Source organism: Ovis aries, chromosome 3 (genome assembly GCF_016772045.2).
Source record: "Ovis aries strain OAR_USU_Benz2616 breed Rambouillet chromosome 3, ARS-UI_Ramb_v3.0, whole genome shotgun sequence".
Lineage (NCBI taxonomy): Eukaryota > Metazoa > Chordata > Mammalia > Artiodactyla > Bovidae > Ovis > Ovis aries.
This window is the reverse complement of record NC_056056.1, coordinates 197,574,281-197,588,116: the sequence shown is the minus strand read 5'-3', so window position 1 is coordinate 197,588,116 and position 13,836 is coordinate 197,574,281. Positions and strand designations below refer to the sequence as shown.

Genomic DNA, 13,836 nt, shown 5'->3' with positions numbered 1-13,836 from the left:
CATCTGTCTAGGTTGAATACAATTCATTTTATTGTCGCCCATAATTCATCGCTTCTGGTTTTATGAAAGCACATGTAGAGGTTTCACCTCTGGCTTTGGCCTGTGTTACACTCCATCACAAACTCATTTAAACAGTGATATTAATGATTTCAGAAATCACTACAAATGGTTAGCAGCATCATTGTCGTTAATGTCTCACAGGAGACGTGCACACGAGTTTTATCAGCTTGAGGCTGAGGTATTTGATGAAGTAATAACAAACTAGCTCTGAATTGTCTTTCATTACTCTTTATCTCTCCTGGAAAGAATATAATCTTATTCAAATTATAATGGTCTCTGTTATCAATGAGCTTTACTATTTATTTACCTGCATCCACACGTGCAAATCACATGCATTCTGCCTTTTCAACCTACCTGTAATGAAATTTCTTCACTATCGGAATCAGCCACCATCACAAATCACAAACTTGTTACTAGTATAATTCGCTTAGCATAAGAAAATCCTACTCATTCTTTTAATATACTATCTTGATTAAAGGAGTAAAATCCAATCATTAGGGTTGAAATACAGTATATGTTGAACAACTTTTAAAATAAGATCACTGTTTCAATTAGAAAGTAGTTCTGTTTGGTTTTTCTCTTAAGCAACATATGATGTTTAATTGTGCTGAGGCTAACTTAGGTTAAGAAGAGAATTGTTTTGTAATTTGGCTGGCATGTGGGAAGATTCCCCAACCAGAGATTGACCCCAGGCCTCTGCAGTGAAAGCACATAATGTTAACCACTAGGCCAGCAGGGAACTCCCTTTAAGTAGAGAATTGGTAAAGACTGGTTTTTCCTGTTTGGCACAGATCACTTGGTATCTACTTTTTGTTTCAGTGTAGCTATCTTTATGAAAATATTCTATTTGTAAAAGCTGGATAATTTCAAAGAGCTTTCATATTCCATATCAGTCTCTTCCCTTTAGCCAATCTGTAAAGCAGAGAAGTAAGGTATTATTATACATAGTTGACAGAGAAGAATTACAATTCGGAGATGTGCTCTGATGCCATGTAAAGAGAATTGAGGCAAGAGCATCCCCTGGGCTCTTTTCTATTCTTTCTGCCCAGTCTGCTTTTCTCTTTGAGAATAATTCTGTCTTCTTGTGTCTTTTAACATATGCTAACAATGTAAAAAGTTGTTCTTACAATGAAGTTAATGGTGATCTGTAAACTAAACCTTTTTTTACAATTCACTCATACAATAAAGGACTTACTGACTATTTACTCTGTGCCCTATACTGTTCTAGATATGGAGGATAATGCAATGATGATATGGACATGAATTTCTCTCTTCACTCTATTATACTGAAGGTGGTAAATATGTAAATGCTACGAGAAAATATTAAATCATGTAAGGTGAAGAGAGACTGTTAGGGATTGTCTTTAAAGTGAAAAAGTATCATGATGTAGACCTCAGTGAAAATAGTAATGGACTAGAAGGAAATGAGAGCATAAACCATTGTATAGAAAAAAAAATCAGGTATTTGTAATAACAATTTCCAGTGGCTTACCCTTTTCTAAGCAAAGTGTTCTTGACATAGCATTAGATTCAAACTTACCAATAACCTTATGAAGCAGACAGAAAAATTGTGACTATCCTTGTCTTTTAGAGAGAACGCATTAAAAGAAGTTGAGTGTCATAAACAAGACCTGCAAATAATTTCCTCCTACCAGGCCTCATTTTACCTTTTTAATTTAATACTCTGAGGGCAATACACCAGCTTCACTGAGGAGTCTTTCGAATCAATGAGTTTTCCTAAATTTAAATGGTGAATATTGTACTAGGTAAAAACATCCACAAAGCTGGAGTCATGTCTGTTTTATTCACTAATAGTTTGAATTTGTGTCCAGATACACAAGTTCCTCCTGGTCCTCAAATACACCCCTTAATTGTTTTCTCTTCTGCTTTCTCTGACTGGTAAGTAGTTAAATACTTACCCACATACTCTCTTTCTCTGTCAATCTGACATCAGATCTCTTTTGAATGTTGCTATTTTCTCATTTTTTGCATAGGTGCTCAGTTGTGTTCAACTCTTTGCAATTCCATGGAATATATCCTGCCAGGCTCCTCTGTCCATATAAAATTTCCAGACAAGAATACTAGAATGGGTTGCTATTTCCACCTCTAGGGATCTTCCTGACTTGGGAATTGAACCCACATCTCCCATGTCTCCTGCATCGCCAGGCAGATTCTTTACCACTGTGCCACCTGGGAAGCCCATTTTCTCACTTTAAAGGAGTCTTATTATACTTGTGTGTGTTCTTACTCACTCAGTCATGTCCAGCTCTGTGCGACCCTGTGGACTGTAGCCCACCAGGCTCTTCTGCTCATGGAGATTCTCCAGGCAAGAATACTGGAGTGGGTTGCCATACCCTCCTCCAAGGAATCTTCCCAAGGTCTCCTGCATTGCAGGTGGATTCTTTACCAGCTGAGCTACCAGAGAAGCCCCTTTTTTATACTTAAATATATGTATTTATTTTTAAATTATTCATAGAATTAATTATTGTTTAGGTATTATTTATTAAATCTAAAAGATTTCTAAAAATTGCTGTTAATTGTGAAGAGCATGTGTATCTTACAGGCTCTATATTTTAGCTAAATAACAAATTTAGTTTTTAGACCTGAGCTCATTCTAAGAATGAATACCATGTTATGAGAAGCAGCTTTGCACAAATGTAAGTACTGGTGCCTAGAATGATGCAGCACCTGATGTTCTAATTTTGTAAATTCAGTCTGTAAAGTAATAGAACATGTGAGATTTAAATTCACTAAGTAGGTATCTTCCTGAATCTAGGATATATAACAAATAAAATACAGAAGAGATGAGTATGAAATTTATTTCATAGAATTTTTTGAGTCTTGGAAGCAAAGAGGATGATGCCAAATAAATGAAAGATCAAATGACAAATAAATAAAAGATCAAATAAAGGAAAGATCAGATGAGAATACTGTTGCCTCCTGCTTCCCACCTGGCCACAAGGAAGCCCATAGGCTTCCTTAAGCTAATGTCCAGAGCAAATATCTTAAGGGACCTCTTCCCTTAGAAGACTGGATGTGACCTCCAAAATAATTAAAGATAAATGGGGATGCCTGGCAGAATATTAGAAGGGTTTAAGGTAGAAAGGAAAATATGTCGAAAGAAAAGGAGAATTCATAGAGCTTGACAAAATAGTTAATACAAGTGCAATATTTGGTGAATCTTTTAGAAATTGCTAAAATACATTTTTTTGAAGGATAATACACAAAAAAGGAAATAGTGGATAAATCACTAATGTGCAGTGAAATGAATCATTGTAAAGAGAACACAGCCAGGTAAAGATTTAGAACATTACTGATGCCAGGGAAATGCCCATGAAATCCTGACAAATATAGATACCCTCTCCTTTCCAAAAGAAACATCATAGACTTTTTTGTCTCCTTTTGAATTTTATGTGAATGGAATCTTATACTATGTACTCTGCTTTCACCCAACATTATGAGATTGATCCATGTCATGCCATCATGTGATGATTGTATTGATTAGAACTTTTAAAAAATAGCAATTCATTATTGCAAATATTAGGAAGTAGTATATAAAATATCTTCCCTGGTGGCGCAGACAGTAAAGTGTCTGTCTACAATGCAGGAGACCCGGGTTCGATCCCTGGGTTGGGAAGATCCCCTGGAGAAGGAAATGGCAATCCACTCCAGGACTATTGCCTGGAAAAGCCCATGGACAGAGGAGCCTGGTAGGCTAAAGTCCACAGGGTCGCAAAGAGTCGGACACGACTGAGCGACTTCACTATTCACTATATAAAATATCCAACACTTTTAGAAAAATTTTAATTTGGGTAAACCAATGACCTTTTTTCTTTATTTCAAATACAGAGCTGATGATTAACCACTAAATGTAAGCCACTGGCTTCCTATGTTAAACGGGACATAGAATAAGAATTAAATATTTTCATCATTGGGATATTATCAAAAGCATAAGAATTAGTCATAAGTGCTTCACACAAAATTATTATACAAATTAAATATAATATCACATGGACATAGGAATTTTCTCATGCACATGAAAGTGAAAGTCCCTCAGTTGTGTTAGACTCTTTGTGACCCCATGGACTATACAGTCCATGGAATTCTCCAGGCCAGAACACTGGAATGGGTAGCTATCCCCTTCTCCAGGGGATCTTCCCAACCCAGGTATCAAACCGGGCTCTCCAGCATGGCAGGCAGATTCTTTACCAACTGAGTTATTGTAAAAAGTGTAAATACAATGTTGTTGTTCAGTCGCTAAGTCACGTCCAACTCTTTGCAACCCAGTGGACTGCACCATGCCAGGCTCCTCTGTCCCAGTTTGGTCAAATTCACGTCCATTGAGCCGGTGATGCTATCTACCCATCTCATCCTCTGATCCTCTCTCTCCTTTTGCTTTCAGTCTTTCCCAGCATCAGGGTCTTTTCCAGTGAATCAATTCTTCACATCAGATGACCAAAATATTGGAGCTTCAGCTTCAGCATCAGTCCTTCCAATGAATATGCAAGGTTGATTTCCTTTAGGATTGACTGGTTTGATCTTGCTGGTCAATGAAACTTCAAGAGTCTTCTCCAGCACTACAATTTGAAAGCATCAATTCTCTGGTGCTCATGGGAACCCACTCCAGTGCTCTTGCCTGGCAAATTCCATGGACAGAGGAGCCTGGCTGGCTAGAGTCTATGGGGTCACAAAGAATTGGCCAAGAATGAGCAACTGAGCACAGCCTTCTTTATGGTCCATCTTTTACATCTACATATCACATCACAAGTACAGTATAGAAAGAGAGATTTTCCTGTATGGTCTATAGAATCCTTTTTTCTCAGCCTTTGAATCATGAGACCTTTTGAGAATTTGGAGGTCACCTACCTTGCAAGATCATTTGCTGAAAAAGTCTCCATGTCTACATATACAGCATTTTACATTTAGTTTCAGGGTGTCAGAAATCACCTGAGGGAATTCACCAAATCTATGATGCTGAGATGAACAACATTAATTCTGAGTCACACTTTTGCAAATGCTTCTTTATAAAACCATAAAAGACTCTTTAGAACAATACTCTTTTCTGTAGAGAGGAAAAATCACAGAGGCTTTTGCCACCTTTTAAAGCATGATGATAAGTAGGCAAAGAGTCTGAGGCCTCTGAGGCAGAACTGGTCTTGCCTTTGAGTCAACTCAGAATTGTCTCCTGTTACTATGTGGGTGTGTACTCAGTCATGTCCAACTCTTTGTGACCCTATGGACTACACCCGCCCCCCAGGCTCCTCTATCCATGGGATTTCCTAAGCAAGAATACTGGAGTGGGTAGCCATGCCCTCCTCTAGGGGATCTTCCTAAGTCAGGGATCAAACCCACGTCTACCCATGTCTCCTGCACTGCAGGCAGATTCTTTACCTCTGAGCCACAGGGGACAAATTCCTTTGTTTTACTCTTGTCCCCAGATACAATGTATCAGGATTCTCTCAATCTCTTCATCCTTTTCCCTCTGGCTCTCTAATTGATACTCTGGTCCTAATTTTTAATTTTTGCAAAGGTCTTCAGAAATTCCTTTTTTTTTTTTCCTCATTTTATCACTGAATCATTTTGTGAAAACACCATCAGCTGGGGTCCAGTTGGCAGCTACCACAAACTGCTGTAGGCATTTCATGCACAAAAGGTACTTAAAAGGAATTGATTGCTAACAAAATCAATGTTTGGGACTTCTTGAATAATTCCAAAATCAAATCATAGAAATAACCACTAAACTGCCTGTGAAAAAATCAGGAAATAAAAGGAGGACACCACTTTCCCAAATTCTGACTTGAGGATTACAAAACCTTAGCTGGAATCTAGATGTGAGAGGGCTACTCTGTAATTGTTGGTTTCAGTTCAGTTCAGTTCAGTCACTCAGTCATATCCGACTCTTTCCAACTCCATGAATTGCAGCACGCCAGGCCTCCCTGTCCATCACCAACTCCTGGAGTTCACTCAGACTCACGTCCATCGAGTTAGTGATGCCATCCAGCCATCTCATCCTCTGTCGTCCCCTTCTCCTCCTGCCCTCAATCCCTCCCAGCATCAGAGTCTTTTCCAATGAGTCAACTCTGCATGAGGTGGCCAAAGTACTGGAGTTTCATCTTTAGCATCATTCCTTCCAAAGAAATCCCAGGGCTCATCTCCTTCAGAATGGACTGGTTGGATCTCCTTGCAGTCCAAGGCACTCTCAAGAATCTTCTCCAACACCACAGTTCAAAAGCATCAATTCTTTGGCGCTCAGCCTTCTTCACAGTCCAACTCTCACATCCATACATGACCACTGGAAAAACCATAGCCTTGACTAGACGAACCTTTGTAGGCAATGTAATGTCTTTGCTTTTGAATATGCTATGTAGGTTGGTCATAACTTTTCTTCCAAGGAGTGAGCATCTTTTAATTTCATGGCTGCAATCACCATCTGCAGTGATTTTGGAGCCCCCCAAAATAAAGTCTGACACTGTTTCCACTGTTTCCCCATCTATTTAAGGAACACACAAACTTTTGTGATCTAGGAATAAAGAGGCTCCATCCAAAGGGCTGGTTGCAGGCTCTGCTTCTCCAGCCAGATTGGTGCCTGGCCTCTCTTTCCATTTAGGTCAGCTCTGAATTCAAGTCTTACATGAGTGTGCATGATCAGTATAACCCAAATTACATCCAGAACTCTTGCTACAAGATAGTTTTGAAAATGTAGTCTTTAGGTTTTCACCTCTGTACAACGCAGGACAGGACACAGGAAGAGGAATATGTGCTGATAAAATAATTTACTGTAACTGCCAAGTATACCTAGTAGCATTTAACCCTGGCTTCATGACCGTTAAGATGTGATTATCACAAGAACAACAATGTGGTTATCATAAGAACAGCAATGAAACTCCAAAATAAACTTGCTTTAAAGGCTATTCATGTTTTTTTTCAAGGTTACCTGATGTAAGCATCAGGGCTATTATACAATCTTAAAACCTTACCTACTGAATCCTAGCCAGTGAATAGTAGAGACTACTTATATCTTGCTCTACTGAAATTAATTTTGGGTTAAATTTTGTTTGAAATAAAAAAGCCTGAAATCTTCTAGGACTCACCTTTTTAACAACAACAACAAAATGTGTGTGTGTGCGCGCTCTGCTTTCAGAGGGGTTTTTAACTTCATTAGCATTTTTATAATAGAATTTTATATGCGCATTCCAGATGTCTAGGAAGACAAGATAATAAACACAACATTCTTCTTTTTTTTTCTGTATTTAACTTTTTTCCTTACAAGTTAAAAAAGTATTATAAATGCTACATATATTTTTAAACATTTGCCTCAGTAACACTTTATAAAAAGTGATGTCACATATACATTTCCTGAAAATAGCTGTTTTATTTTTAATCTATAAAAACAAGAGATCAGAATTTTTTTTTTATCATTATTTGAACTGCCAGGATAGCTGATCTAAGTGTCAGGCTGCTTTTTAACTCTAAAGAAAGGGCACTTGAATGAGATCCTTATCTTGGTAATTCATGCATAATAAAAATAATTCTGGTTATAATCAATATATAGAAAAGCCCTTGTAGTTCAGCATGGTACAGAAGAGGGAAAAATAAGTTAGTAATTGAGACATTCATCATATGTCAAATATAAGGTGTCGAGTACATCCTTACATCTTTCATGCATTAAGATGAAAAGAAAAAGTCTTTGGGGGATTTCCCAGGTGGTCCAGTGGCTAAGACTCTTCACTTCAATGCAGGGGGCCCAGGTCTGATCCGTGGTCAGGGGATAAGATCCCATGTGCCACAAATAAGACCCCGCTCAGCCAAATAAATAAATGAATAAAATACTTTAGAAAACTCTTTGGTATGTTACTATAGTAAGGGATATATATAAGCCTTGTTAGTAGGTGATAACATGATTTAATATACAACCTCACTTAACATTGAATTCCACCCAGAAAACAAGGAAAAATGCCCTTTCAAACAGCCCTAAATTAGGCATATATGGGCATTGTTTAAGCAAGATTATAGGCAATATTATATCAAACAAAAAAACATGTAGTGCAATGGAAGCTAAACGCATCCCGGTCTTCAATTATAAAAAATATCTCTGCATTTCTTACAACTGCAGAAAGGAAAGTGGATCTTCATCTCCACCCCTGCTTCTCCCCACTCTGACTTTCAGTGATAATTACTCCTTTCCAAGCTGGAGCGAGACACCCACAGTAGAAGACCTCTGGCCAGGCAGTCTTGCAGGTGGGTCCCCTGATCCCACCTCTGGCAATTTCTGTCTGGTCTGTCACCCTGAGAACCTTTGATCTTTGTGTGTCTATGTCTTTGTGTGAGTGCAAGAGGGAGTGTCAGAAATTGCTGGGAATAACAAAAATTCTTTCCAGTGTCGATATAATTTTTTTCAACCCCTCCCTTCTACTATTAGGAAATATCAGCACCTACTACTGGGGATCCAGGATATAAACCTGGGTTGAAATTCGGGCTCCAGTGCTTGCAAATTCTATCTCCTGGAGCCAATCCCAACATTTGAGGGTATCAGAAAGGCAATCATTAAATACAGAAATCTTATCTTCAAAGCTACTGTAAGAATTACAGAATTGTGTGTGTGTTGCTCAGTCGTGTCTGACTCTTTGTAACCCCATGGACCAGCCCACCAGGCCCCAGGCTCCTCTGTCCATGGGATTTTCCAGGCAAGAATACTGGAGTGGGTTGCCATTCCCTTCTCCAGGAGATTTTCCCAACCCAAGGATAGAACCTGGATCTCTTGCATTGCAGGCAGATTCCTTACTGTCTGAGCCACCAGAGAAGTCCATATATATACACACACGTCAAGTTTTAAGGTCCAGAGACAGGTCTCATGTGAGTCCCCTTCCTCTTCCTTTGGTTCACACAAACCTGCGTTTGTTCTCCCCCTAGTGGCAGACCTTCCCTCGCATTATTTGCATAAATTACTCACACCAAATACTGTTTTACTTGCAATAAGCCTCCCCAGAGGTCAAAAGATGAGACAATATTATGTCCAAATTAAACATCATGGAAAACAAACAAAATGCGGACCTTCTAGAAATAGGAAAAATACAAATACTAAGTGGAGCGTTTCTTTCAGCCAGAAAAGAAGATAAAGATGATAAGATATAAACAGCATAATTACAGAGAAGCAAGCGCACGTGCTGCCGGCCTAGCCTGGATGTAATTTTTGGTTCTGGTTGTCACAAATTACCAGTTAAGCAGCGTTATATCGTTCATGCTTAATTTACTTCTGGGCTGTTTCAAAGGACCGGCTCTCAGTGTGTGTTTTGTGTTCACACATCTGTTGACACTGCCGCCATTTTAGAGTCAAACTGCAGACGTTGAAGATGGTTAGGAATCCCAGCCCCTGCCTGGAGGAAAGACTGCTTTCTTAGAAGCGTGTGTTTCTGCATCCCACAAATCTCTTCTGTAATGTCAAGCATTACAAACTATGTCTGTATGTGTGTGAGTGTTTACTATAGTCCTATTTATTTCTTTAGTGTTATTTCATTGGTCTCCTTTTAAGCATTAAACACAAAGTAACTCCTTTGTTCTTATTGGACACATTGACAAATGTCTAGCCATTCACAGAGGCTTTTCATTTTTATTTTACAGACACCAAAAAACACCTGAATTTTAAAATTTCTAATTGGTACAAATGGCTTACAATTTTCATTTAGTTATGACTTAAGAGTTAAGCTTTGTTAAAGAGAATAAAATCTTACCTGAGTGCATTTTGGAAAGAAAAAGAAACTTTAGCAGCACATTTTATATATATGTTAGATATCTCTTAAACACCCTGGAAAATTCATATTGAACTAATGCTTATTAATTGGAGTTTTTTTGAAAAATATTTGTAGAAGATAATTCAGATTGGAATTATAGACTTAGCTATTTGGTGGTGACTTCTTTTCCCATTTTCCTCCTTTTTAACTCTGCTTATCTTCATTTGTTGTCTTTTACAGATAAGAAGCATTCAGGTCAGCCACATCAATAGGTTTTATTACAAAAAAAAAAAAAACAAAAAACAGATGCTATCATCTCCTATTCTGTCAGTTTAATTAGAAATATTGGAATGTGCTATATCCCCGTTAAGCTTAAAACTGTGGAAAATAACTTGTTTTCCAAGTTACCCAAATTCTTGCACAGTGACTACTGCCAAAAAAATAAATCATATTTTGAATTTTAATCAGATGAGCATGTGTGTCTGTGTCCTCAGTGGCCCAGTCCTGTCTGACTCTTTGCAACCCCCTGCACTGTTAGCCTGCCAGGATCCTCTGTCCATGGGATTCTTCAGGCAAGAATACTGGAGTGGGCTGCCATGCCCTCCTCCAAGGAATCTTCCTGACCCAGGTATTGAACCTGTGTCTCTTGTGTCTCTTGCATTGGCAGGAAGATTGTTTACCACTGAGCCCCTTAATTGGATGTGAGGAGAAATGAAATTTAGCATCTCTAAAATTTTTAAACAAATATCTAATGTTCCATAGTAAGGTTCAATAATATTTAAGATTGATTTTAATCCTACAGATCATGACACTATTTTAGAGGCATAAGCCCCACAGACAGGAATTTTAACATACTTTGGAAATACTTCCTCCTCAACACCTAGTTCAGGCTATAGCACTGTATGGTGAAGCTCCCATCCTAGACCATGTCTTCTAAATACATTCTTTTTGACCATTATAGAAGAAAGACTAATTTTCCTCCTGAGTCTTTTGGGCCTTCAAAAAAGCCAACCTAAATTAATTTTTATGCCAAAGAGATACCATTTGGGGTCGCAAATTTTTGCTCCCTGTACTTCAAAGTACCAACAGCTAACCAGTAACAATGATGTCATCTAAATGGCGTGCTTAAAGGGGAAGGCATACTTTTCTGTTCTCGAATTTTCGATTTTTTAAATATTTATTTGAAAAAATTCTTCATTTTACTTCTGATTCCAGCTATATTTTGAATTAGTGAAGTTGTTAAATAGAAAGTTTTTGAGTGCTGTCTAGAAAGACAGTTCTATACATGTGTATGTGTGAATGGGCTTCCCGGGTGGCACAGTGGTAAAGAATCTGCCTGCCAATGTAGGAGACACAAGAGTTGCGGGTTCAATCCCCTGGAGGAGGAAATGACAACCTACTCTAGTATCCTAGCCTCAAAAATTCCATGGACAAAAGAGACAGACAGGCTATATAGACCACGGAGTCTCAAAAAGTTGGACATCACTGAGCAATTGAACACACACACATACACACACATACACACACATACACACACATACACACACATACACACACATACACACACATGAATACGCAGAATAACTACTGTACAGGTATTTAGATGTAAGTGCATATTTCAGAATATTTCATTAATATTTTCCCTAGTTAAAGTTAAATGTTACCCAGTGGGAATGTGTTTTTCCCTGTATCAGTATACAATTATGTAAGGCCAGATCCAGGTTGGAAGAGACTAGTATATTCCACTTTAAATAGTTTTCTAATTCTCTAACATAGACACACACACACACACACACACACACACACACATTCAAAAACCAACAAAATCACCATATACAAAATTGGCACAAATAAAACTATATAAAATGTGTTTCTATCCCATAGATAATTATTTCAATACTGTTTCCTAACTTCCCAACAGGAAAATTAGTCTTTCTCATGGAATGTGATATTAAAACTGTGCCCGAGGAGATCATGCCTAGAGAATGCCATATCTGTCTTCTGGTCCCTCATGAATGAAGACATTGTATTAAAATGTCAGAATTGGAAACTGCGACTAGAAACCAAGAATTCATTTCTCTAGCTTCAAATGCTAGTTAGGAAAATTAACTTCAAATTCTTATTAGCTAAACTCTGCAATAAATTTTTTTAATGATTGATATTTACTGTAATTTAACACATTAAATGATGCCAACAGCTACTTAAGACAGGTTCTCTACAATAGTATTTGTTAAATTATTTAGTTTTGGGTTAAAAAAATAGCTTGTGATTTGTTCTGTTGACATATTAAAGACAACTTGACAGAATAGTTGATAATGAGAGTGTGTCCATTGTCAGGGCAACTCTGGAAGAAATACTTTCCCAAATGGTATCTACAGGCTCAAGTAAGACAAGACCCTGATGCTGGAAAAGATGGAAGGCAGGAAGAGAAGGGGACGACAGAGGATGAGATGGTTGGATGGCATCACTGACTCAGTGGACATGGGTTTGAGCAAGCTGCAAGAGTTGGTGATGAACAGGGAAGACTGGCGTGCTGCAGTCCATGGGGTCGCAAAAAGTCAGACATGACTGAGCAACAGAACTGAACTGAACTGAAGACAAGAAATTACTATAAATAAAATCACACTGATGGAACATGATAAAGAAGACAGATATAAGTGAAATTCCTCTAAAGTAGGCAACAAGAAGATTTGGAAGTAAAAGAGACTGAAGTTCTAATTGCTGCTTCACTACTTGCAACACAATTTAATGATTCTTTTTTTCTTATCACAAGAGTACTAACTCTGAACTTCAGTGTCTTTACCTATAAAATGGGAGTTACAACACTAAAGCAAGTTTAGTATTTATTATTCAATGCAAGTAGTGTGAGTGAACAAAGATATGAATATATCCAGAGATATATTACAGTTTAATTTTCATGCCTGAGTCTCAGTCACTTTTCTGAAGTGTATGCAACACTTGATGTGTTCCCTTCCCCGGTAAACAAGGGTAAGTTATGTCTGAGTTTGGAATTCAGGAAAGAGAGAAAATCATCATTTTCCTACAAAGATGCTCTTGGGAAGTATCAGAAATACTCCCGATTGAGGTGATGTTATTGAGTCTATTAATTGCATCAATGGTTGGTTACAACAACTGATATCAAGATGCCTGTGTGCATGCTAAGTTGCTTCAGCCATGTCCAACTCTGCAACCCCATGAGACTGGCGGGCTCCTCTGTCTGTGGGATTCTCCAGGCAAGAATACTGGATTGGATTTCCATGCCCTCCTCCAGAGTATCTTCCCTACTCAGGGATAGAACCTATATGTCTTTTGTCTCCTGCATTGGCAGGTGGGTTCTTTAACACTAGTGCCACTTGGGAAGCCCTGATATCCAGATGGGAGTGTGATAATTTGTGGTTACTGTCAAGGTGTTTCTATCCTGCATAGTATCAGAGCATTCTAAATACACAGTTGGCTACTGAAGAACTGTGACTAGAAATAAAAGTATGATGTACTGGGGATACAAGAAAACTTGGAAAGGATAGTTGTGCTGACTTAACAAGATGACAGCAACGGGGCATTGGAAGGTATCCTTGAAGGAGAAAAGTTCTGAGCAGGTGGGTTATTCTTGGTTGCTTCTCCAACATTCATTTCCCCTTTATGTCTCTTCAATAAGGCTCTGAGTTTCCAGAGGGTGGGGGCTTCCCAGGTGGCTCAGTCATAAAGAATCTTCTGACCAATGCAGGAGCCACAGGAGATTCAGGTTCAATCCCTGGATCAGGAAGATGCCCTGGAGTAGAAAATGGCAACCCACTCCAGTATTCTTGCCTGGGAAATCCCATGGACAGAGGAACTCGGTGGTTACAGTACATGAGGTCACAAAAGAGACACAAACTGAAGTGACTAAGCTTCTGGCTAGGCTGAGTCATTTGATGTATGCAAAAAACCCTTAGCTGCAGTGTAGGGGCAAGGATGAGCACTTTAGCCTTAAATGCTTCTTCTATTTCAAACCAGTCAGACTCAGAATTTGTTGTTGAGAAAGGCTTAGCAAATGCCTCTAGGTTATAAG

General features: G+C 38.4%; 1 protein-coding gene across 6 annotated transcripts in view; it reads left to right on the top strand.

Annotated features, from left to right (window-relative positions):
• PIK3C2G (phosphatidylinositol-4-phosphate 3-kinase catalytic subunit type 2 gamma) overlaps window positions 1-13,836 on the top strand; it is a 668,476-nt gene that overhangs the window by 24,279 nt on the left and 630,361 nt on the right. The window contains exon 2 of one of the 6 annotated variants that reach the window (XM_060413356.1): window positions 8,174-8,298. The exons of the other annotated variants lie outside the window; for them this stretch is intronic. The gene's annotated coding sequence lies outside the window, so the exon portion shown is untranslated. The remainder of the gene's footprint in view (window positions 1-8,173; window positions 8,299-13,836) is intronic. 6 annotated transcript variants of the gene reach the window in all.